The sequence below is a fragment of the Chanodichthys erythropterus genome, chromosome 3 (assembly GCF_024489055.1).
Source record: "Chanodichthys erythropterus isolate Z2021 chromosome 3, ASM2448905v1, whole genome shotgun sequence".
Taxonomy (NCBI): domain Eukaryota; kingdom Metazoa; phylum Chordata; class Actinopteri; order Cypriniformes; family Xenocyprididae; genus Chanodichthys; species Chanodichthys erythropterus.
In genome coordinates, this window is record NC_090223.1 from 43,456,676 (window position 1) to 43,484,390 (window position 27,715).

A 27,715-nucleotide genomic window follows, 5' to 3' on the forward strand; every position below is an offset into this window, starting at 1 on the left:
TTATCCATGCTCCCTATTATTTTGCACCTAATTCCAAGGCATGTAAGTGTCTGGTTAGTGCTATGTCAGCCCCCTGCTGGGATCCTGTCAGAGCACACCGAAGCTCTTAATTGAATACTGTATTACCACTGTTTTCGCCGTAGGGTGCCCCCACGACACCCGAGCTCGACGGAGGCAGCCAACACGACCCCTCTCTCCTGCCTCATTAATTACTACATCACATCCCTGCCTTCCACTCTTGTGCCGAAGGGCCCCTATCGGCAGTTCATGTAAAAGCGTGAGGATTGGAAACATCACAGAAAACTCCCTCGAATACCCAGGAGGGTCTTTTATGCTGGCCAAAGGACAGGCAAAGCAATGATAAGACCATCCCGGAAGAGGACAGAATACTGTTGACTTTAGCTATATCCTGATGGGGTTTTTTTTCATGCTTTTCACTGGCCTCATACACCTTCTGTTCTGCCACTGTGATAGAAAACAGAAGAGCCCACAGGAAGTGGCTCTGGGAACTGACCAATCGCTGCCCTTAGAGGGTCAAAGAGCAGGGAGTCGGGTGTGATGCGTCACAAACGTTCCTGTTTGGGGACAAATGACATAATCATATCTGAACACACATCCTGCCTTTAGGTCTCATGGCCATGTATTGACCAACAGCCAGCAGATGAAGAGTATGGCGGAGCTTCAGAGACAAAGAAGGGATAAAAAAATCAATTAAGAGAGGGAGAAAATGAAGCCAAACTGGGATTATTATGCCTGGACACCTCAGGACACCTCAGGCAGTGGTTTGCTTCTCTTGTGAAATGGAATTTGTACTTTAATAATAATAATAATAATTTTAAGAATATTATCTATTTTTTTCCTGCAGTAGAATTCCAGTTCAAAATACTGTTACTATTAATAATAACAACAACAATAATAATAATAATATCTGTTTAGAAGAATCATAGACTTTGTTTAGCTTTTATAGCTGGCTTTAATGAAATCTGATCAATTTTCTCAGACAATGTCTTCGATATCCAATGTGTCTACTTGTACATTCGTTGCTATAGTAACAATGTAAGAGTTAGCTCAATGTCAATAGACTTACTGATACAACAACTGTGATAGTGAAAAGAGAGATAACCAAGTGAAAATTCTCCTCTACATATTGCTGGGCAGTTTGACCAAAAATCTGTATCACGTTTTTTTTTTTTTTTTTAAGATTCTGAAATTTGGGATTGATTTGATTGATTTTGACTGCATCGCGGAAAACATATGGTTCTACATGGTATTTCCAGCATTAAAGATAGTTAGTTTTGTGAGTTATTTATTGCTGTGTTATAAAGTTCTTACCATTAGTGTAAAAAGGGTGCGTAGTTACTAGAAGTCCACTCTCTATAGACTCAACATAGCGTTCTTAATGGCCATTGAATAGATACAGCAGCTGTTTCAGACACAAACCGGTATGGCGGTTTTTGAAAAATACATATCTTTCTTGAAATTGAAACTGGTTTACCGTATGAACCGGTTTACAGCCCAGCACTACCTCTACATCTATCATGACACCTCTTTGAACGCACAAAAGAAAACAAAAGCAGTAGAGGGATTTTACACATTCATGAGTACTGTATACTCAAAAAATGCAGATCATTCACTCTTTAAATATTCACTACATAGAAGGGAATGTGACATAATTATATAAATGAAAAAGAAAACAAGTGCACTCAGGCAGAGTTCCAGACAATATTTTACAATATATATTACATTATACATTTACATGTTCAAGCGTTGTGTCCTGAATGATACAAAGAAACAACCTGAAACCTTGAAATATGACAATTGAGACTGAGAATAAACTTACAAGCAAAAGCAAAATACAGACACTAGACATTTGGTCAGAACTGAGTTATGATGGAATTCGAGTCTTTCAGCAAAAAAAAAAAAAAGGTCCCCTGTCAATAGTGTAGTGATGCGCAAACCACCGCTCACAAAGAAGTCATTTTCAAACCAAGCAGTATTCTGTTAGTTAACTAGCAATTTGTGTGACCTACTTGCAAAATCTGCGTGCTGAAATGTTGCACGTTTACATTAAATGTGTTTGACTGAACTGTTATTATTAAACAAAACAACTGTGAAAATAGATCAATATAAGCTCAATCAAAAAAGCTTTGATTCTTTTTTTCCCCAGTTTCAGCGTTGGCAAAGTTACTGCAATACGGCTGTTGGGCAAACTGAGACATGATGTGCCAAGATATGCCAAAAAACAGATTTTTAGTGTCTGTGTGAGCAAAGCCATATTCTTCTTTAAAGCCCAAAAGCATATCCCCTTACTGTAAAATTACAAGCACGAACTCACTCGTTTTTCTCTTGATTCAAGTCTGTTATTCGCACAGTTTGCGCAGACATCTTTTAATTCAATTAGCTTTGACTCAGCTGAGAGACATATGTTCATCTATTGGTGTGTGGCAGGGCTTCAAATATATGTGCCAGGGGAACAGACTGCACATTTGAATATTTGCGGCCACTATTCCTCCATGTTGAGCGAGGTTTCGTGAGAGTGTCGAGGTGAGCGAGAAACAACAGGATCAGTCGGTTCAGCACTGTAGGGCCCTCTAATGAGCATCGTAGCACTCGGGATAAAAAAAAAAATCTAGTAATCCACTCTGAGTACAAGGAAGCATCTTTGTTTTCAGAAGTAGTGTGAACAAAAACAAGTGCCATAAACAGCTTCAGAGGTGATATTTGTGAAAGTCCTCCATTGGAAACTGCCAACTCTCTGTGCGACTCTACCTAACTGAGAGAGGGAAGGAAGTGGAAGATCCGGATGCCACAGTCTTCCTTTTCTCCATGTCAGCTGCAGCCACTAGATGTGAGGTCTCGGCACACTTCTTCAAGCCTTCAGTGCTCCTGAATCTGACAAGTCCAGGCGAAGGCTGACAAAAGTTGTGTGACTGTTTCCTCAACATCAAACGTGCAGCAATGTGCCAGTGGTAGTGTGAGAGACAGCCCAGTGAAACAAACAGTGCAGACAGTGCTCTTATCCCAGAAATAGACCTGCCTCTGACTGACACCTCAGATACATCTAATGAGTGTTAGCCCATGAATATTTAATTCCTTTTCTTCTTTTTTTGTCAATTTGAGCTCAAAGGGTTCTCACAGAAACAATGGGGAAAGAAGATGTTTTAATGGGACCCTTGAATCTAGGGGCCACTCTTTTGACTTTTAAAAAATGACTTGTTCACTAGGCAACTGCCAAATTATCTGGCCACCAATGTGCGGTATTTGGAAAAAAAGCAATTTTAAAAGGAAATGCGTTTTAATCAAGGAGAATGTGCCATCCAAATTATGCAGCCATCACAAGCTGACCTTTCACAGCTTTTTTTAACACTGAAATTAAACAAATATACCTCACAGCATTCCCTTATTCAAAAACTGCCTTTCATCACATATAGACTGATTAACTAAAAATTGCATAAACTGTTTGTGTGCATAGAAGTTTTCATGTAAAACATTTTTCACAGGTGCATATGCACATAGGTTGGGGGGGATGCGGGGTTTACGATTAATTGATGAATAGAAAGGTAAAATTATAAAAGTCTTTTCTGTCATTAATGCATCCTTGCTGAAAAAAAAATATAGATTTCTTAAAAAAAAAAAAAATCAGTAACACTTTAGGGACCAATTCTCACTATTAGTTGCTTATTAGCTTGCATATTACTAGTATATTAGCTTTTTAATAGTACTTATAAAGCACATATTAATGTCTTATTCTGCATGAACATATTCTATATTCTTAATCCTACCCCATACCTAAACTTAACAACTACCTTACTAACTATTAATAAGCAGTAAATAGGAGTTTACTGAGGCAAAAGTCATAGTTAAAGGCCTGCTGAAGCGTCTAGGAATGCACAGCATTATTCACTGTGTTGACGTAATTTTAACAGAAACAGGAAGACAGGGCGGGACATATCAAACAGCTCCGCCCATTTTTTTAAATAGCCAATAACGTTTTGTTTATACCACAGCTCGGCCAGAGCCATTGAACTTGGTAAAACCTCTGTTTCCTTCTAATCTCTAACTGTTTCTCCTCCTAATCTCCTGTATATCACTTTAAAATACAGCATTCTGTGTAGGATTTAAATGTGTCCGATACCTTTTGTGGTCTGAGCCGACACACGGTCTGCGGATATGATCCACTCTGTGCTCGTGCTGCGTCAGTTCACGTGACACTAACGCGGAAAACGGACTTCATTTGTGTCAATGGAAAGCATATTTACACTGTCTGAATCGTTCCATATTCTCTATATTGTGCAAATATAGGGTGAGTAATGAATGACAAGATTTTCATTTTGGGGTGAACTAACCCTTTAATAGTTAGTTAATAATGAGAATTGAACTAATCTAAAATGTGACCTAAAAATCTTACTGACCCCAAACTTTTGAACGATATTAATTCCAATGTATAATAAAATGTTACATTTTCGTACAGTACATGGTCTCTGCATGAAAAGTTTTTTTTTTTTTTTTTTTCACACAAATAAGATTTATTCCCAGTTAAAACCTAAAAACAAGCCAATAAGCTTTTGAATACTTTTTGGTAATGTGGTTCTTTTCACAGGCTTAAAGCTTGAAAATAAAATTTCTTCTATAAATTATACAAAATAGTGAAACTATATAAAAAAATAATTAACCGTAACGCTGAAATGTTTTTGAATTAATGAATGTAAAAAAAAATCTAATTGCTGAATTTGTGTTAAGGGTTCCAGTTCCAAACTGCTTCCATTTAATGAATAACATTAATAATCTATTTGTGAATAACATGTTGTTTGTTCGTTGTAAATACATATCAAACTCACCAAGCAAAGACAAAAGCCTATTATTCCTCTGGGGAATTTCTGAACTACTCACAGAAAACTACCATTTTATGAAATAAAGCAATTGGTCTTGTTAGATTTTCTGCAATTTAATAAAGTTAATAAAATATTCTTTGCTGTTCATGTAGGGATACATAACAAATAGGCTAGTATGTAAAGTAGCAGCCATTCCTTTGATATTGACTTTGATAAGAGATGCCTTTTAGCTTTGAATGCTGTAATTGTCTGCACTCACCATATAATCATCTGTTATGCTGACAAGCTAATTACTCGGTAAATGTCAATCAAAACCACAACAGACTGTAAAAGATTAAACAGCCATGATGTTAACATTAACAGTCAGTAATATCTTAGGATCCTTTGTTAATTTGTGTTGTGCTGAAACTGAGTTAGCACAGCAGGAGAATATCAAGCATGATTTTTCCCCCAAGTACTCTCGGAGCAAACAGCGTGTGAAACGCTGCTGTTATGCAACACGGTTGAAGTGTTCTTAAAGCTCAACTTGAATTACTTTGATAAAACGAGGGACATTCAAAGAAACTATCCATGTTTTGCCAGCAAACTATATACTGACGCCGCACACCTGCTCTCTGCCCTCCGATACTTTCTCAATCTGCGTGTCTGCTGAATTAAAGAGACTGCAGGATGAACCATGGGATGGATGTTGGCCCTATACTAAAGCAAAAGTCATTTCTATTGCTCCTTAGATGATGAAACGTGCAAGAAAGAGTTTATAACAGGAAGTTTGCATCTGACACATCATCGATTCTATGATTCAGTGTACTGAATTACCTTCATGCCAGCTCGGTGGGCTTTACAAATGACATGGACTCGGGGGATACATATAGCCCAAAGCCAAGACTAAAGGAAGAACAAAATGGACTTGGCTGCAGAGGAAAGAATGGATCATTTTGTCATCTCGTTTCTCTGTAAGCCATAGTCATGCTCTGTAATGAAAGAGTTGACCATTGCCCTCACCTCAACACTCTTTCTTAGTGCACTCAGGGGAGCGGAGACAAAGAAAACTGTTGAACTAGGTATGAGTCGGTGAATCTAGGGAAAAAGTTATATTTATGAATGGCTCAGCAAAGAAAGGAGAGCACTCAATTCCTCTCAGCATAAGCTACCTGTTTTTCAAAACCCTCTGAGATGTGCATGGGCACTGATTTCAATAAACGCAACACGAGAGAAACAATGTGATGGTCTAATTCAAATCATTTTCATGCATTTGGCAGAAGCATTCACCCAAAATGCATTCAATAAAATGAGATGTGGTCACATTTACTGTTTATTTTTGCAGGACTACTGAAATCCTTTAATTTCAGTAGAAATCTTTTTGATCTTGAATTTCACATGAGGTGGTCACACAAATTTGCGTGCTGACCAACAGAAAGACATTTTGCTGCAAGGGGAAGTTACTATGAGAGGACATGATGTGCACGTACAAATCATTTATAATAAATACTACAATATTACATAAATAAGAATTGTAAATTTTGATTTCATGGTGGCTCCTAAATTCACTTGCAGCATTTAAAATGTTTGGTTTCAGTTTTTAGTGTTCTATTTTTAATTTATTTAGACCAGAGTATTAGGATGAGAATTTTCATATGTGCCATCAGTTGTTGGCCATAACATGAAAATAATTAATGCTTTTCTGGCCGATGCAGATTTTTTATATCGGTGTATCCCTAATGTTAATCATTTAATCTGTAATCCAAGGACTACAGATGAAAAATAGCCTTTGGTGAAGTCTGGCTCATTAGAGTAATGTTTATTAATGTCCACTTTTCCTGTTAAATAAACTGACAAATAAAAAATAAAAGAACTGAGGTGTCACAAACGATTGCTAAATGAATGGGTTTTTACTACATTTTCACCGAGCCACTTTGCAATGGAGTGAATGCTCAGCATTCCTATGTAGTAACAGTCCACAAGCAACCCCAGTCATCCCAAAGTTATCTTTCTGCCTCCGTCTGGCAGCATGTGGCAGCGCTGGGAGGTCACGGATTAAGAAAACCCAAACAGAATTCAGTGTGATGCTGGCAAGAAACTGAGCACTCTCCCTATAGGCCCAGAAAATGGGCAGCTCATGAATATGCATGGAACCTGAGAAAATCCCTCACAGACTGAAAGGAGACTTCTCTGGAACGAGGTAGAAAAAGACAGATGGAGAAATACAGCACATATTGCGAAACCATATATTTCCGAGGAAAGAGTCTCTACTTCTTGTACCACATGATAACAAATTGAAGGGTTTTGAGGCCATTAGTATTAACATTTGAATGTTGGCAATAACTTTTGTGAGAAGTTGAGGTGTGCCTTTGAAGCATAAAGAAAAGTTAATCGGTAGTCAAGAACTAAATATATGGATCATGGAGGTGTATATATCATATGGAAGAGCGCAGCCCATTCGCCATAAACAGACAATTGCCCTCCACCTCGAACTCCTCATGAATAAATGCAAAAGTTTTTATGTTATGCCGTGGTATGACTTTGAGTGGCTCAATGGTATTGCGGCTCAGGTAGACATCACTCGAGCCAATTTCCTGACATCAGTTCTAGCACAGTGTCACATCTTGTTACTCTCTCATGACACTAAAAAGCTGTTGGGATATGGCAGAAATATAACACATCTTTCAACAGACCAGATGCTTCAGAGCCTTTTTTTTTTCCAAGGGTGCTTTACTTTCGCCTACCAGAGAAAGAATCACAAGCAAGGTAAATCTATTTGATAGAATTGGTAATTGTGTGGTGCGCCTTGCAGTGCTGCTAAGAGCCAAAATGGATGGGTACCGTCAGCTCCTCTCTGTCATGCTGTCAGTTGTCCAAAGCCCCGGGGACCAGGGCCTCCTACTGACTCATTTCCATAGCCGCGCTCATGCAGGTAAGGCTGGAAGGGGGAGGTAGGATGGGTGAGGTAAGCAGACACACCAGAGCTCGGCCAGTGCTCCCAGGTGGAATTAAGCAAGCCGGGCAGGTCTGCCCAAGGTAAGTGAAAAACCTGTTAGGAATCTGCATGAACAAGGCCGGCTATGGATTTGTAAATCATCCCTGCCCTTGCTGATCAACCCCAGCAAGTAAATGTCATACGGCAGCTTGTACTTTCATTCTCCTTGCCTCCAGAAATGAAACAGCAAGTATTGTGCAGAGAGCGTACACGCATATCTACGTGCCAACAGAAGAACATACAGACTGCGTTTGGAGAAAATAAAACAAGTGAAGCAGTGTGAGGACTGCACTTAGCTGTTGATAAGGCAACAAAGGAAAAGTTTTTGAGAAGAATTGACTAAAGTAGTGATGCTTGAGGCAACACTTTAAAAACATGGAAGACTGTGTTTTTCACTGTACACAATACCTATACACCCCAGTGAATCTCATGAAAGCATGTCCAGGCCACATTTCACTCCAAAACGAAAAGAAAAACAAATTTTGCATAAAGAGAAATTGATGGAAATGAAGCCCATTAAGACTGGCCTTGTGACATTATTTTCATATTTTTTGACAACTGAAAACATTTTCACCCTAAATTGTAATTTTTGCTTTTTTGTTCTCAATTATTAGGTAAAATTATTAGGAAAAATCTGAAAATATTTGGAATATTATTAGAAATATGAATTTATTTTATTTAAAGAATTTATAAATAGTTGTTTTTTTAGTAAAATAATATATACACACTATGTGAATTAACTTTTATTGATATTTATTTATTTAGCATAATCATAAGAATTAAGGTAGAATTGGGATTCTAAAATTGTACAGGGAAATATTTAGAACATTTTTAATGAAAATAAAATATTTAAATATTTTATAACTATATAATTTTCAGTACACATACCATAAACACACTAATATATATATATATATATATATATATATATATATATATATATATATATATATATATATATATATATATATATATATATATATATAGGGGTGTAATGGTATTCCTCCTGAACTGTCAAGGTACATACAGTCAGACGATGAATACAATCAGTCACAGACGATCCACACTCCAATCAAGAAGGGGCATGTGCGGTAATGCAACGCAGTGTGCTAACCACCACAACAGGAAAAACAACAGAAGAAGAGACAATCTATGCACAACACAAAACAAGAGTTCAGATGGCACACAAGAGTTTGCTATTAGCCTATACGCTGAGTTTAGATTCATTTTTAGAAAGCAGAAAGCAGCATCCTGTTAATTTTCTTTATTTTACAAAAGCACAATGTTTTGTTTTATGGTGAGTGTACACAAATAAAAATAGACCCTTTCAGTTTCTAATGATGTCTTACTTGTATAGGTATGTATGTATGTACAAGTAAGTATTTTAAGCAGTTCCCACTGTTATAATGAGGGGGATAGTGGGCAGACATCATCCAGACGAGCAAGGCAGAAAAAGTCTACACGAGTGCAAAAACTCATCTCTTTATTTTAGTTTTATTTTTTATTATTCTATTTATTTTGTACTTTTAAAAAAGCATCTAACAAGAGATGCTTTTCAGTTTTGTAGCTGATTGTGACCAAACAACTTTTGTTCTTTATCAGCCCTACAAAAAATATGTCCTATGCAAGAGTACATTCTGTTTACTTCTTAGTGCCTAATACACTAAAGGACGCTGTACTGTACCAACTATCAACTCTAATATGCACTTACTGTTCAAAATAAATAAAATGAAACCTACCATTGGGGATTTGTTGCTTTTTCCTGTTGTACTGAACCCGTATCGAAACATGATCCCAAACCCGAGGTTCATACAATTATGATATATACATTTTGTTACAATTATGGTGTGTGTGTGTGTATATATATATATATATATATATATATATATATATATATATATATATATATATATATATATATATATATATATATATATATATATATATTTCCGCCAAAATCAGTATTGTATCTGGTCAGTATTGAAAAGTCATTCATTAATTTTGCGCAAAATGTGATATCCATCATGCTATTCTGTTTTCTCCCTTTCTTTCCAAATCGCGACAAACGCCAGTCTCCTTTTCTGCAGAACGCGATATATCCACTCAACCAATCACAGCGCACCATTCCACGCACTGAAAACAGTAATGGCGGCTGAATACACTCTGAATACAGCCGGCTTCCTAGTTTGCCTGATGTGCTTTGTACTTTGTGATCAACAAAAACAGAAAAATGAATACTTTTGACGGCATTGATGAACATGTGGTGGTTTCTGCAGTGGGGAAGAAACGTAAGTCAGTGAAATGTCATCATTTACGTGAGGAGATTAAGAAGATGAGGCACTCGGTCAAGCTGTTGCTTGTTCTACGACAGCATCAAACTTCTGTTGCGGTCCACAAAACTGAATCATGGACAGTTTTTAAAAGCCGTTTTTAATACCAATGTACTCTGCAAATGTGTTTATTTATTTTAACTGTGTGGTGGCGCCAGATACTCTTTAATCTGTAATGACAAATAATTCATTTATAACATTAACAAGATGACCCGTTGAATTCATTTTGGGAGCGACGGCTAAATGTATTTTTAGTCAAATGCCTGTATATAAGATAAATATTGGCAAAGTTCAGACTCTGTCATATATGTGAATCAACTTACTTTGTTGTGTATTTTCACTTTGAAAAATAACTTTTATATTGATGGATTAAAAAAAAGGTGTCATGGATTTATTGCATTTTGGGAAAAAATAATATGTTTTTATAACAAACCTTTTAAAATCAAAATGTAGATTTGAATTTTTAATGTTTTTATATATATTACACACACACACAGAGCATCTGGAAGGTATTCACAGGCTTCACTTTTTCCACATTTTGGTGTGTTACAGCCTCATTCCAAAAGGGATTCAATTATTTTTTTTCCTCAATTCTACAAACAATACCCCATAATGACAACGTGAAAGTCTTTTAGTCTTTGAGTATGATGCTACAAGCTTGGCACACCTATTTTTGGGCAGTTTCTCCCATTCTTCTTTGCAGGACCTCTCAAGCTCCATCAGGTTGGATGGGGAGCGTCGGTGCACAGTTGTTCAATCAGATTCAAGTCTAAACTCTGGCTGGACCACAAAAGGACATTCACAGATTTGTCACGTTGCCACTCCTTTGTTATCTTGGCTGTGTGTTTAAGGTCATTATCCTGTTGGAAGATGAACCTTCCCTGACTAAGGCCCTTTTCCCCTGATCGCTCAGTTTGGCCAGATGGCCCGCTCAAGGAAGAGTCCTGGTGGTTCCAAACTTCTTCCATTTAAAGATGATGGAGGCCACTGTGCTCATTGGGACCTTTAATGCTGCAGAAATTTTCTTCTGTACCCTTCCCCAGATCTGTGCCTCGATACAATCCTGTCTCAGAGGTCTACAGACAATTCCTGGGACTTCATGGCTTGGTTTGTACTCTGACATGCACTGTTAACCGTGGGACCTTATATAGACAGGTGTGTGCCTCTCCAAATCATGTCCAATCAACTGACTTTACCACAGGTGGACTCCATTCAAGTTGCAGATACATCTCAAGGATGATCAGTGGAAACAGGAAGCACCTGAGCTCAATTTTAAGTGTCATGGCAATGGCTTTGAATACTTATGTACATGTGAATTTTTCGTTTTTTATTTTTAATAAATTTGCAAAGATTTCAGACAAACTTCTTTCACCTTGTCATTATGGGTAAACCCACATACTATTTAAACATGAATTTGTATTTATATTGATATTTATTTAGCATAATATTAATGAGAACTGGGGGCAAATGTGCAAAAAAATACAGTTTTCAGTTAATTTTGGTTCAGACAGTTGTTCTAGTTTCATCCATACTTGCATTACAACAATTCAAAAGCCCTTCAAAAAGAGCTCAAGATTATCACATGTCGGCTACACACAAAAACACAAAACAGCTTTTACTGAAGCAGTCATTATCACTGCTGGATAAACGTGTGATTAAGAACACTGTGCTGACAACAGATTGCAGGTAATTCATAACTGTGGAGGTCTTACCTAAATGCAGGATGCATCAGCAGATAGCAGGGAAGCATGAAGAAAAAAAAGAAAAGAAAAATATAGATTAGAGGTCATGGATGTCATTATAGGATATATGAAGATTTTCAGTCACATATGAAACACTCCATATGTCAGAATTATTTAGTGTGGAGATTTCTTATGTATTCCAAAATGTACCTAGCTGACTTAGAAAACGTCCTCATAATGCTCTGAAAACCAAAGCATGATTCACACATAGTTAAACAAATAACAGTGAGATCACGAGACGCCCGCGCGCACATCTGCGTGACCTCCGCAAAAAATAAACAGCCACACCACGACAGCTAAAAAAAAATAACTGAAAATATCCGACTCCCTACTAAGGCCAGACCTTTTGTCCACCCCACCCACCCTCTCTTAGTCTTAACACACACATGATGTGGTCCAAAGCCACACACACGCTGGGTCTCTCCTCTAACAGGAGGGGCAAAAGAGTTCCCTTCAATGTGCACAGCTGTCTGCCTGAATGTTCCTCCCTAGTCGAACCGCAGGAATGAAAAGCCTTTTCATTCCATTGAACACCAAGCCCTATAAACGAGGGAACATTAGATCTGTGGGCCTGCTGTCCTGACAGGCCTCCACGGCTCATCCTGGAGCTCCTGGATACACCGCCGTCAAGTCTTCATTAAAGCTGGGAGAACTTCATAGAGACGGTCAATAACATATCTTTTTATGCTATGTCTACATTTAGTGATGCTAGCCTTGGCGAGCATATTACTATTGCTCATACTTACAGTTAGAGATTTGAATAAACTCTTAAACCGAAATATTAGGCTTTGACGTGTAAGTCGCCCTGCTCCACTTGTGCTACAGACATGAATGATACCTCAAATTGTGCAGACTTTTCTAAGCTGTCACGCTTACTGCATGGCAGATAATAAAACAGGCTAAAATAAAAATTCTCGCAGAGTTACATGTAATGTTGGGCAGAAGTGATGCAATAAAACGTATAAAAAAGTAAGCTATTACTGTAGTTTTACTAAATTTCTCAATAGCAAGGCAGTAGTGTTGTTAGCTACAAACAAGTATTAGTTCAAATAGCAGATGACTATTTTTTAGCAATTAACAATCTACTTTTTCAGTGTTGTTTGTAGTGCAAATAGCTACATTCTTTGAAGAGCAGATTAACTAATATTTTGGTAGTAGTCAATAGCATAGCTAGCTAAATTTGAGTAGTTTGCTCAACACATAATATAGGCATGATGTCTACTAAGTGTTAATGGTCCAACTTGCACAGTTCAGAACGGGATTCAAACCAGCGTTAACCAGCATGGGATGCTAAAGAATGCTAAAAACCCAAATCCCTAGCGTCAGTCGCTAGTGTGCTTCATGAGGCAAGGGGAGTGAGGTTTACTTACACAGTGCTTACCAGCTGGCCTGCATTACACTGACCCCCCTAAACCTCATTCCCATTCGGGTCATGGCACCAATTTAACTAGTCCTATACGCACCTCTCCAATTCAAACCAGCGTCACGCGAGGCAGGTGCACTAACAAAGAACACTAAAACTGCAGCCATACATCCAACATTTTTTTTCCTTGTTATTTCATATGTGATTCACAAAAAACATTGCTTATTGATTCTCACTCTCTTTTTGCACCCCCTTGGCTTCTAAATTTTTGACCGTGGTAAATATTTTTGGCTAGATATGCTTGACCGTTCTCATTCCCTTGCTGAAATTTGAGAAATACTGAAACAAAAAGAGGAGCGTTAAAACTTTCAGCTTTCGACTTTTAAACCTGCATCCCCCAGAGGAGCACCTCTGCTCTGAAGTGTTGTAAGCATGTGCGCTAACACCACAGCACTGTAAACAGATTACTAAATCTTCACTTTTTTTAAAAAAAGATCACTTTCTATAATAAAAATGTGTCCATGATGCTAATGCCATTTGCTAATACTAATCCTTCAGAGAAAACATTTTGATTTTGATACTTGCAAGTCCTGTAACTCAAATCCCCTGGTTTCTAGTTTGTCCACATTGAATATTAGCCATTAACCATTAACATTATTTGGTTGACATTTTGTTCCAAAAACTCAGCCTCACCACCTAAAAGCTAGCTCATTGCTTGTCCAAAATTGTCTCATTGTCAGCTTAGGCCAACCAGAAACCAGCTAGCATTTTCTAAAACAACTATTAGCATCTTAAGCTGGATTTTCCAGCAGGCACTGCAGAGCCAGTCTACTCTATTATAAAGTGACAAAATTACAGTATTTATAGTGCAGTGGTAAATTTTGCTGTGCAGTTGATTTGATATTATTGGAGATGTGTGGGATATTGGAAAGGTAATCTGAGGGGACATCAATGAAAGATTGCTTTCCTTTAGTGTGCTGAGTCTGTGAGTGATTGACGCGCAGCAGGTGGCGGGGCATCTTCTTATCAGGTGGCCTCAGGGACAGGGTCAAAGGCGCGGTGCTAGTTCGATTAAGAGACGGCGTCATAACTACACGCCCAACCGTGTACTGCAGATGGATTGGGGGAATCTTCAGGGAGCCCCATGTCTCAAAGTTTTATCGAACGAGAAGCTCCTCCATCTGTCGTTTGCCTACTAAGGCATGTCGTCAACTCACAGAGTAACATCCGTTCTCTTGTCTGTTTGACGCAAATTGTCCAACTGTAGCTTCGTCATTCTACAGGTTTGCAAATGTATCTGATATTGGGGTTTATACATTGCTATATTTTATTAAAGAAATCAATTTTTTGAGCACATTTTGTTTATTGTTGGCGATCATGTTTGGCAGAAAATGGTTTATGCAAAGAAAAGTTGTGTAATGTCCCATCATTCTCTATGACAGCATGAGAATGATAAAATATATTTGTAATATTGATCACAAACCAATTCCAAACACTCTACACTCAGTTTTGTTGCATTACTGCTAAATGCTTCCTGATTTTATCAGTAAAATAAAAATGAGAGCAAAACATTTTATTTAGACACAAAATCACATGAACACACATCATATCACAATAATAATTTCCTAATTTGTACTGTAAGTAGGAACTTTACAAGATATTTATATACAAGCTTAATATTTTTGTGGAAACTTTACAGCGTTTCCACAAAAATATTAAGCAGCACAATTGTTTTCAATATTGACAATAATAATAAATGTTTCTTGAGCAGCAAATCATCATATTAGAATGATTTCTGAAGGATCATGTGACACTGAAGACTGGAGTATGCTGAAAAAATCAGCTTTACCATTACAGGAATAATTTACATTTTAAAATATATTCAAATATTTAATTATTTTCAATTTTAATAATATTTCACAATATTACTGTTTTTACAGTACTGTAATCTAGATCAAACAAATGCAGCCTTGGTGAGTATAAGAGACTTCTTTCAACAACAAAAAACCTACCAACCCTAAATATTTGAACAGTGCTGTAAATACATTTTTCTAATATATTTTTGATGCATTCATATACTATAAAAACAACAATGTGTATGAAGTGTTAAAACCAACTGACAATATGGTGCTGGCAATGTGCTGATTTTAGTTTAAAGTGCTAAATCTGAGTTAACTCATAAAAAGTTCCAACGGTTCATTCTCTACATGTTTTTGATATTTGTTCAATGTCCAGCTTCAAACTACTTTTATAGTGTCTCAGCTATTAAAAGTGAACATAGGGAGCTCAATGTCACCATTTTCATGTTAACGTACACATTCGCAGCAAAGAACCTCAATGAAATCTCATCTGCTTTGTAAAAAAACTGCAATGCGAGATGTTTCTGGATAAAAATTTGTGCATATGAGATTCTGGTGCTGGTAATCAAACAATAGTGCCTGTTTCAAAGAGGTTCCGTGAAGAAAGGACTTCATGCATCCAGCCCAGTACATAAGACTTTGTTCACCCACCACTCAACTTTACAAGAGATAAATAGGACTCGCTGAAGAAAATCTAAACTGCTATTGACTGTTTTTTAATATTTTACACAGCAATGTGGGCTGTGAAAAAGATCTGTAGCTCTAAATCATTTCATAATCTCACACAAAACCTCATGGTTAGACAAAAAAACAAGAATTACAAGAATGTGTATATTGATGCAATCTGCGGTAGAGGCTGACAGTGGCGGCACATGTTGGATTCATCTGCTGTGTGCTTGTGTTTTTCCCGCTTCTTACTTTGAGTTTGTTATACTAATTTTCACAAAGATTTCACTTTACTGTTCTTTAGACTACACAGGCAGTTCAAAGACGTCCCTTTTAGTTCTGCAAATGCTCTAAATTATGAGCAGCCTCTGCAATAACCACTACACAGACACAAGACAGGCTTTCCCCTTTCATTTCAATCTAATAATAATTTCAGAGACGTTTCAACACTGTTCAGTGTTTAAAAAGAGAGCAGGCTTGCAAAAGAGTGACCCATAATTTAGCTGCCAGTAAAATGTAAGAGTAGTGCACAGCGTTTGCTGATGATATCAGTTTTTCCGACTCAATTGAGCAGCGGCAGTAAGTGAGATGGTTGATAACATCATGTTCTTAGCCAGAATTGTGAAACTGGAATAAGTGGAACACCAAGAACAAAATTACAAGATGACTGTGTCAACAGATCTCAGACTAACACACACTTTACACACACTGGAGTTGAGAAAACAATCTACAAAGTCAGATTAGCATTAATTTTGTCTTAGGTCAAGTGCTATTTTGCTGTCTTATAAAAAAAAAAAAATACAAAAGGTAACTGCGACTTTTTTCTCACAATTGCGGGTTTATATCTTGCAATTCTGACTTTATAACTCGAGTTATAATTCTCAATATTATTGTTTTTACTTTATTTTTGATCAAATAAATGTAGCCTTGGTGAGCAAAAGAGACTTCTTTTAAAAAATCTTACCGACCTGAACATTGTATAACAATATATCATTATTTAATGCTTCTTTTACATTATAATTGCATATTATAATTTATATAAATTTACCTTTTTTCAAATCTTTTTATTATTTTTATTAATTTTTATTATTATTTTCTTTTCATTAACAAAATGAGAGTATATTTTTTCTTGGATTTTAGAGATTTTCAGTCAATCATGATCAAATTCTTAAGATTATCTTGTGTCTGTTGATTTTAACATATCTGCCTTTGCTTCACTACTGACATATATATACATCTATAAATCAGTGTGCGCCTGGTAACATACACATTAAATCAAAGCAAAAACAAGATTTTTTTATTCATTATTTGTGCCCCTTGATCACTGATAATTGGCTGGAAGAAGTACTTCCTGTTGGGCAGAGAGTGCAGGCCAGCGGCTTTCGGCACAGTCAGCAGGGCACGGAGAGAAAAGAACTTGCACAACATGCACAAAAGTTGCTTGTTCCAGCTGAGATTAAAACAAACTCCTACATCCAACAATGGAAAGATATAATCCACAGAACGGCTGTACTCTAGGATTTAAATTTGCCGTTTTACATCTATTGAACCTTGTTTATTCACCTGTCACTTTGCAATTCAGATCATTACAGAGCTACCACAATGATGAATTGCAATGACAAGCATTGCAAATCAAACCGCAAGTATTTCGCAAACATGAAGCGTTACAATGGCTTACAGCAGAATCAACTAAGTTACAAGGCTGGGGAGTCGTAAAGTAATCCAGCAGGAGCGTGTGCGTCACAGGAAGGCCGAGTCTAGCCCTAATCCTCTGTGAATCACCGATAATGACATGTCTTTAAAGCCAGTGTTTGAAGCAATCATAATCGCTATAGAAAACAGCCCATTTTTCGAGATGTGTAATTAACCCAGCTCCTGTGAGGCACATCAAGCTTCCTATAAAAGTTTTCTGATCTCTTTTAAAGTTGTCCATCACCTGTCAGTCAGCGCATGTACGCCGACAGCCTCGTCAAGCAGGAATTAGCGCACCCTTGTCTGCTTAACTACCTGTGCAAGATGAGAAGGCCAGGACAGGACTTTCTGATTCGCTGCTCAGTTCCTGACAATTTTCTCACAACTCTTTCAAGGGCCTCGGAGGTGAGATTGAATCTTTGCGTGAAGGTCTCTGGTTGGACAATAGCCAGACATGCCATCCTCAGTTTCTCGGCGTGAAGAATGGGGCTGACAAAGCATGCGAAGAAATCCCGCAAGTATGGATCAGAGATGTAAGCGCGTGAGAGTGTGTGAACACAGGCCAGATGGAGATATAAAAATAAATGTACTTATAGGTGAAACAGTAACTCGACTGACAGTTGTACGTAACAACCTCGTAATTGATCGCCGCCATCTCCGCTGAGCTTAATGCGTAAAAATAAGCCCTTAAAATTTAACTTCAGCAGTGAACAGTGATTCTCAGCTACAGCACTACACTATTTTTGTCATCCTGGTGATAATGAGAGAAAGATCAATAGCTTCTGGAGGGGTAAAACCAGAGTGAGCGAACGCACACATACAGAATATTGTTGCGGTGTTTGCCTCGCTGAGAGTTTTCTGTTTCAGCCCAGAGGTTAAATGAGGTGTAGAGACAAATGCTGGACCCTGGACTCATGTCTGGGCTGTTTCACTTTTACTCAAAATACAATATTTGGATGACTCTAAACACTTTTTTTCTAAACACTTTTTTAAAGCAAAAAAAGAAGCAAAAACAGCTTAAAAGACCCAAGGTCCACTGTGGGCTGGTTTAAAATGGTTTTATCAGCTGTGTTTACTGAGTTTAAAAGTAATTCTTGTATCCTATCCTTACTTAAAATAAGGAGTTTTCAAAGTGAGGTCCAGGGACTTCCAGGGATTTGAAGAGGATGTTTGGGGGTCTTTAGATGGGAATAATAATAATATTTTCCAGACAATATTTAAATAATCTGATTTAGTACAATGACTACATGAACATATAAAGCTTTATATTTTAGTAAATGTGTCCCTTACAAGGGGATCTTCATTTTTAGAGGTCTTCATATTTATAGACTTAAAATACAAAGTATAGAAGTACATTTGAGTATTCCTGAAAGTAAATACAACAACATTTAAATTTGTCTTCATTTGCTATTCAAATTTATACGCCTCACTGGACGCAACATCAGCATCTTAATTTACAGAAACAATCCCACTAGGATAACTCAAGTATCATCTCTTGCTGGGTTTGAATCTACAAGCTTTTAGCTATCAGTCCAGGTCTTTAACCATTAGGCTATAGTTTTCACTCAAAAAAGATCAGCAGATGTGTCTAATAAAAATATATGTGCACTATAAAAAGAGCTATAGCTCATGTGGACCCAATGAGACCTTTCAACATACTAACAGCCTTTAAAAGGCATTTCTGACCACGAGTCAGTAATCTTGAGCAGTACTCTATACTCTCTTCAGCAACCAACATCTGTTTAGCAGCTTGAGGAGATAGCCATGTCTAAATGGCTCGTTCCTGTGGGACAGCATCTACACAGTAATGGGCACAATGTTCTGTGTGAACTGCTGCCGGCTCATTTTGAATCACTGAGACTGTGCCACTCCTCGTCTGGCATGTCCCTGATGCATGAGAGCCCAGGGAAGGTGCCAACTTCATCCTGCCCATGGCACTCATACCCAAAAACACGCCATTCTCTGAGCTACACTTTTCCATCCAGTCACCTCTGGGACTGGGACAGTTGTTCCATATCAATGCCAGCCTGAAAGTGAAACCCAAATACTGGTTCATAGCCGGGTGATTACTTTATTACAGGAACAATGAAACATTTGTGTGAAGAACGAAGAGGAAATGCTCCAGATCCTTCACAAACCCTTAACACACAATTCTTAGTAGGGATGTGTGAAACTACCTGAATGACTAAAGATGCAAAATTTCAGTGAAATTTCACAGGCAAAAAAGTCCATTATCCATTGTCATGAAGTGTTGCAATGTATGAAGCACAGTTCACACAGAAGTCGCTTTCAAAGCAGCTTTCTATTGGTAAAAGCAGGACATTTGCATAATCGTTCAAGACAATCAAATAACAAGACTGAAACGAAACGGTTGTATAAATGTACATTTAGTTATTTTATCACTCCCATATGCCAATGTTGGCTATGTGATATTTAGTTCCTAATATTCTAGTCACTAATCAACTATTTGATTGTTGAACGACTAGCACAAATGGTGTGATTTCTCCGGAATGGAGAAGGAAAACAATGTGTCATTTATGCCACAATAAAACTGTAAAAAGCTTTCATGAGAACTGGTTAAACAGTATAATTACTGTGGGGTCTCGACTGGAATGCACAAATTTCTATTAGTTGCTCAAAATGTGTATCAAGGTGTGGTTTACTTGATGCATGCACACAGTCCACATATCAAAATATACCAGTCAAGGCCATCAGGGCTCTTACAGTAGGCCTCACCTCCCATTCAAACTGCTCCCACCATGTTCATGTGCTCAAAGAGGAAGTTGGATGACAGATATTTAAGGAACCTCTACTGGCACATTCCCTTCATAACAAAAACCAAAAGAGATAAGATCAATTGTTAGCAAAATATCCAAAAGGAATCTTTGGGAATTGTGGGCACAGTAAAGCCAAAATTATACTACCCTTGACCATGTTCTCCAGCACGTCATCCGTACAGTCTGCGTGCAGCCCAGTTTTTGTGTCTGCATGGATCTCAGGTCAGCCATGCACCACTAGAACCATTTCTCAAAAATCGAACCGTACTGTTCTCCACCCATAGTTCAACATGCAAACATTTCAACTAAAATCTGACGAGGCATCTATAATAATGCATAACGCGGGCAGAGTTCCGCTTGCCTCACATGTGTTTCACATGAGAGTAGCTGTCCAATCAACTGTTAGGATGGTATTGTATTGCTGATATCACAGTTCTTCAAGTGTTGGTGTGTCACAATCAAAGTCCGTTTCAAGGAAAGTCTGTTCACTCGGCGGCCATATTTGCAACGCCTCCGGGCAGTTATTTCAGGCATCCAAGACCAATTCCCATCTATTTGAATAGGGGAATCCTGAAATCTCAAAAACTGCATGACAAACTCACAATTAAATAACATATTTCAAATCACCAACAAAATCTGACATGAACTGTCCCATAAATGTTGTTTCTTTTGCTTAAATAGTGTTAAAAAAAGTCTATTTTTTAGGCTAGATGAGCCAATGCGCATGTGCAGTCCTAAGCGTGAGTCTCAGGTTTCTATGGGAAGCGGAGCCTCTAACGGCAGCTTCAGTGATGCAATGACTTTATCAATCAGCGATTGGCTCTTTTACTTAGAAGGCGAGACCTATTCCGCTATATTGTGCATTGAAGTTTCTCCCATTCATAACTAATAGGCGTGAACAATCTTTCATTGTCTATAGTCTTACTTTTTGTAAACTTTGTTTGATGCGAGTGCCATATACTGTAATATGACCATTCATTTACGCTGTCATCACCCGGGTGTTGATCGTGCATGAGCGCAGGTGAGAACGAAACAGCACACATTGCCTTTTAAACGGACATTCAGTACTAATTCAGACAGCCACAAAACAACAATAAAGATCTGGGCAGGGCCTGACATTAAGGACTGCCCGATGGCCTGGATCCAGCTTGAAAGATGCTTGGGACAGTTGACGGAACTGTCACTGTCCCGATTGGGCAAGTGCTGCATTGTCACAGAGGTTTATCATTTTAAGCCTTCCCAGTTTAAACATTCAAACACAAGAAGATGCCAAAGAGAACTCACACACTGTGTGAAAGGTTGTGTGTACACACACCCAAAGTGCGCACGCAGAAAGAGGTGTCTCAGACAGCGTGTGAACACTAAATTAAGTTCTCTTTTAAGTCTTCTTGAGCTTGAACGGACAAATTCAAACAAAAATGATGTCAACATGCTCTTCTTAGTGAGTATAGCAGACATAGTAGGTTATGTCTTAAGTGAACGAACCGTACCAAAATTGTGACCATAAAACAGTGATACAAACTGAACCATGAGTAATCTCAACCATTGCACCCCTAGTGCACACGTGCCAAATCTGGAAAATAAAGTATATCTGAGCCTTTAATAATCCTGCTCCTGTCTTCATAAGTGACTATGGATTTGTAACAATATGTTGCACTGTGAGTGTACCTGAGGAATTTGGAAACATGGCATAAGCCGTGAGGAGTTGCAGGTGTTGAGAACGGCCCCATACTACCCACCAGCTCTTTCAAGAAGAAAACTACTCTCCCTTTGAAGAAATTGATGAAAAGCAGATGAGAGAGTTAACCTCCAGCCACACTCGCCTGAGTCTTTTGATGTCTATCAAGGCATGTTTATTCACCTTGCATTCATGCTACGAAAATCTCATTTTAAGGAACAGAGGGCAGACCTGCCAGGCATTGCAAGGAACAGATAAAAGCAGATAGGAGGTGTCCAGAAGAAATGGCTTCCTGTGTTATCTTATTCCAGGACAAATTAGCTCCAGTCAGGGGAGGTTGTATGGGCATGGAGACATCATGCTCTCAGGCAAGGCGGCGTTGTTCACGCTGCATTGTATCGCTATACATCTCAGGGACAATACGGCATAGCTATTGACATAAACAGCGGGCTTGACATTATCTATCACAGATATATCTGCTGCATCTGGGGAAACAGATTTAAATACTAATGCGCCACTTGAAAGCATCTAATTGAGATTACTAGTGGAGTACCTTTCTATCGGGATAGAGATTTTGTGTCATTTCATGCCCATAAGGAGAAAAATATTGGTATAGAAATACAAACAGAACGACTTGTTTTTTTGTTTTGTTTTTTGTTTTTTTTTCAGTTGAGACACTTTTATCCATGTAAGTGTTCCTAGTATCTCATTTCACAGATAGTTTGTTTCAGTACTGTTTTTTTTTTTTTTTTTTTTATAAAAATGTATTTGCTTTGTCTCTTGTTTTAAAAAATTTAGTTGCAATATTATGTTTTTTGTTGACGTTGGACAAGCAGAATGTGGTGGTTGGTCAGTGTTGTATTTGTAAAAAACGCAGAAAACACACTTCAGTGTGAAATAGCAGAACTAAGAAATATATTGTGATATACATTTTGGCTATATCTTCCAGCCTTAGTGCATGGGTGGTAAAAAAAAAAGCCACTGATGTTCATTATGTGAAGTCAGTGTTTCATCTGTTGCATGTGCTCTTTATCTGAAGATGAAGGGTGATCATTGAGACTTTTACATTTTAGGATGGGAGTCCTTCGCATGACTAAGATCATATTTGGGGGTCTGTGGCATCTAAAAGATTGAAAATCCATGGACTATGGTGTATAGATGTCATTCACCTACTAGTTTTTCACCAAAACAAAGTTTCCCTTACAACTGATTCAAAGTGACCTCATTATGCTAAACAATGACCAATAAATACTTTTTTAGAATAACATTTAGGCCTGTGTAAGTGAATCTTTTCATTGACTCAAATAATCGGTTCATAAGAGTCATTTGTCGGCAAATCGAGTTTGTGTTGAATGCATGAAACACTGGTGTACACTGTAATGTAAATACGACACCTCACAAAACCACATATAAACACACAAAAACTGTCCCAGACTGTCACCAATGACAACTAGATTTTAAATTGTTCTCACAAGTTTTTTTCAGGCAAGAGCTGTATTGTATGGTGTTGACAGCTTTGTTTATAACAGGAGTGTTTATGAGACAACTGAGATCTATTAATCGGAATTAATAACTTCTGTTAAAATTATCAAGGGAAATAACAGAAAATTCAAATTTTTTTTTTTGTCATAATCATGCAGCCCTGCACAAGCGCTCTGTGCCACAGAGACTTCATCAATATACCTCCAATGAAGAGGAGTGAGAATGGCCGATCTGACAGCTCGAGAAGCAACTTCTCTCATTTGCAGACAAATTTGCAAGTCTTCACTAGTCAGTCATGGATGTTAATTGCTAAAGACAGGATGACTCAAGAGTAAAGAGGACAGTGTTATTGTATAAGCCAACAAATGGCATACAGTGAATAAAATAAAAAAAAACACGCATCTGCAGCGAATTCATGCATTTAACACTACGCTTGACGCAATGCAATGATGTCTTTGACATGGTGCTTCTTTAATTTAACAGCAGCACTCCATGACAATATGCCTAATCGAATGCATTCAACTGCACACATTAGCTATTTACTTGGTTAGATACTAAATCATTCATCAATTGTGCCAATGGTGCAAAAACTCAAACATGATTATGGGTTAAAATAAGCAAACAACAGGAGCTCTTGCACTGTGAAAAATGTCTCTGACCGAAACCCTTCAACAGTTAACTGCACATTTGAAGCAAAACAAAACGCTTAATGGCCACATTCAATGCGCACTGATACTTGACCAAATAACTCATTTGACATTAATAAATGTAAATTTCTTCTGACATTTGGAAATGATAATAAATTAATTTCCAATGCATCTGAATGGAACTCTGCATTTGAAAATCACTCACAATTAAAGTGCCGATATGTGTTTGCAGGCTGCCATTCATTCAGCAATGAATCAAATTAAAATGCCAATATGAATATAAATTAAGTCCTTATAGAAATGTCCAAACTTTCTGTGAAGAATCTGCCATCCACAGCTACTGTACATATGCACCGAATACAAATGAAGGTGGAAGTCCTTAAAGAATCTCTTTGTTGAAAATTCAGATTGTCAGCAAAAAATGATAGTGGAAATATGACCTTTATTTTTCTTAAAAAAGAATGTTTGATTTTGATCTGATATTGATTGATAAAAGTGATTTGTGTAACTGCTAATAAAAAGAGACAACCATAAGTAATTCATTTGTAAAAATAAAAGGATAGTTCTACCAATGAAAATGAAAATTCTGTCATCATTTACTCAACCTTATGTCATTCCCAACCTGACTGACTTTCTTTTGTGGAACATCAAAGAAGATGATCTGAAGAATGTTGGTAACCAAACATGTTTTGATGCCCAATGACTTCCATTGTATGAGCAAAAAGAAATGTTCTACAGAATCAGGAAAGTTATAGAGATTTGAAACAGCATGAGGCAGAGTAAACGATGGCAGTTTTCTTTTTTGCATGAACTATTCCTTCATTTTCCACTTCAAAAACAAGTTTAAGCTGCCCACCATCACAAAACTAGCTTAGGGTGTACTCACGCTAGGCACAGTTGCCTTGATCCGAGCCCGAGCACGATTGTCCACCCTCCCCACTCCCCCGCTGGCATGCACTCACACTGCACTTAACGTTCCAGGCCGAAGCACGCTTATGTTATATACGATGCAACTTTTTGAATGGAAGAAAACAGGAAGAAATGCAGAGATACTGCCTAATATATTCATCATTTATGCCGCGCAGCGATTTTCACTTGCACGTATCAGAGGATTATTACAGCAGCTGATGTTAATGAAGGAATTTGTAGCTTTACTCGCAAACTACAATCCCTGTTCATCAAGGTGAGAATCAGACCCGTTATAAACCCAAATACACTCCATTTACATGAATTGATAAGTGTAATATCAGAGTAGTAATAATGATGTTTGCCGTCGTAATGATGACATGATGACATTAGTACACACAAAAGCTATTCCGTGCTTAGGCACGGTTTCCACTCACACTCTTCCAAGGGGGCCAGGGCCGGCTAAACGAACCACGCCAGGGCACGGAACGGACCACTCACACTTGTCAAAAGAACCGGGCTTTGAGGGTACATGGCACGGTTCAGAGTGCCTAGTGTGAGTACACCCTTAATCAACAGCATAAATCTGGGGTGGGACTATCTGTCTGTCTGACCAACTGAAAGACATTCACACAAAAAGTATCTTAATGCTTTGTTCTCAGTGTTCTCAGACGAAATACATTTTTGCAAGCAATGTATATTTGTTAACATTTCAATATAGTATAGAAAATGTTTTACCACCAGTTTTGCAGTTTCATTCGGCTGTTCAGAAATTACACACTTCACCATTAATATTGCTTTTAACAGAATTATATTGATCTTAGTTCATCTTAACTACAGTGCATGTAGTTACTGAAGAAACTACTAAGATCACATCAAGGACAGTGACCATGGTTTTAACAATAAACAAAGCCCAAAAGAGGTCATTTGTATCTCAGTCTGCAAGGCACACACAATTCATGAGACGAGCGATATTTACAGCATGACAAAGTCCTTGAGCATACACTGAGACGTCAGACCTTGGCAACCCATATGGATGTCAGGCAACTGTTGTTTTTCCCCTCTTCTTATTTTTCTTCATCTGTGCTCAGATTGACTGCTTGAAAATGAGAACTGCTGAGGCTCTCAGTGCCGAGTAACTTGAAATTGACAGTGCAAATTGAACTGAAAACTTTAGGCATTTCCCCATGGAAGAACATACACCAAAGAGCAACCTCTGATGATTTATCTTGCAGCATTAATTTATGTGTTTCTGCAACTGTAATGCTGATGATGTGTTATTCCTTTTGCTTGGTTTTGTATTTTTTTTAAGTTGGACAGGCGTAACAAGGATCAAAATCAGCATGCATTCTTTATTAGAAGTTCTGGGGATCCAACCACAAGGTCATCATACAAAGGCAACGGAATGCTTTTCGTTTCTGTGAATCCTAATGAAATCCTCAGCAGGATGACTAGTGAATGAATAAGGAAGAGGACTGCTTGGAATTCTGCTCCAAGATTAAGCCGGGCCGGGCCGAGGGGTCACAGAGGCTGAGGGAGATGGGAGGATTCGCCATCCCGCCTTTCAGCTCTGCTGGGTCAGAAATTGAAATCCAACGGTACAGATGGATCTGAAATTGGAAGTAACTTTACAGATGGAAAAGATGAAAACCTAGTTTGGGGAGTCCTGTAAGCTCTTGACAAGTGAAAGAATCAAATTAACCTCTGTGGCAGTTATAGTGGAATCGGCTTTACCTGCTCATTGAGACGACCCCCTCCCTATGATGAGCTGAAGTCCTGTGAAGTTGTGTAATGAGAAATTAACCTGAGTTTAATGGTCCTGGATCTCTGAGGCACGGCCTGACAGAACAGATGCGTGGATGGGAGTAACTAGATGAACTCTGATATATTCGCCTATCAGAGTTCATCTAGTTGAGTCAGGGTGATCTAGTACTTTTTGGACCCTTTTAATGACTTTAAGTGAATGGAATACAAAATGGAGCACTAGAAAATAAGTTGTTTTGGTAACACTTTATAATTAGAATCAATTCGTCAATATTACTGTAATTGAACCTTTGCAAAGACCTGCCCCCCTTGGTTACTGTTACTTTGTCCGACAAGCGATACATACATCGCGGAGCAAAGAGGACACTGACAACATGTCGACAGACAAGACAGAGCAGGTTACGTATGATATTAAACAAAGTCCCAACTTTCAAGTTGTGTAATTTGTTAAGAAATTAACACAAAAAAAAAAAACGTTTTGTGGCTCTTTAATGTGTTGTGACAGATTGCTGTAGTGCCTCAGCTCAAGCGGCTCGTGAACTGATCATCTCTTACTACGAGTCCATTTATAGCATCAAATGAACATGAAAAGGAATGTTGTTTTAAACACGGAGAGACGTAAATACACACCATTTTTCAAGTTCAAGAGGTTAATCTTCTAACTCCTGACTGCTTTGTCAGACAAAATTTGGCGTTATGATTGTTTAGATCGCTTGTCAATCAAACTCCGGCAAAGGGTCAATTAAAGCTGCAATCCAAGTTTTGCCTCTTTGTTGCCATCTCTTTTTGAAACCTGCAATTGCAGTTATTTGCGGAAATATCATCTTTTTGTGGGTCAGCGCGGATAAATCTAATGTTTGCTGTCAGTCACTGCACCGGTGTGGATACTGTACTTCAGAATCACAGATTCTACGTCTTGGAAATATGACCAAAAAAAGAATTTTCACTGGAAGGAAAAAGAAACTGAAGGAACAAAAAAAAGCATTACAATAATTCTCGCTGC

General features: G+C 37.9%; 1 protein-coding gene across 4 annotated transcripts in view; it reads right to left on the reverse strand.

Annotated features, from left to right (window-relative positions):
* sdk1a (sidekick cell adhesion molecule 1a) overlaps window positions 1-27,715 on the reverse strand; it is a 349,997-nt gene that overhangs the window by 258,795 nt on the left and 63,487 nt on the right. Inside the window, exon 1 of one of the 4 annotated variants that reach the window (XM_067382426.1) lies at window positions 17,774-17,894. The exons of the other annotated variants lie outside the window; for them this stretch is intronic. The gene's annotated coding sequence lies outside the window, so the exon portion shown is untranslated. Of the gene's footprint in view, window positions 1-17,773; window positions 17,895-27,715 lie in introns of those variants that run through there. 4 annotated transcript variants of the gene reach the window in all.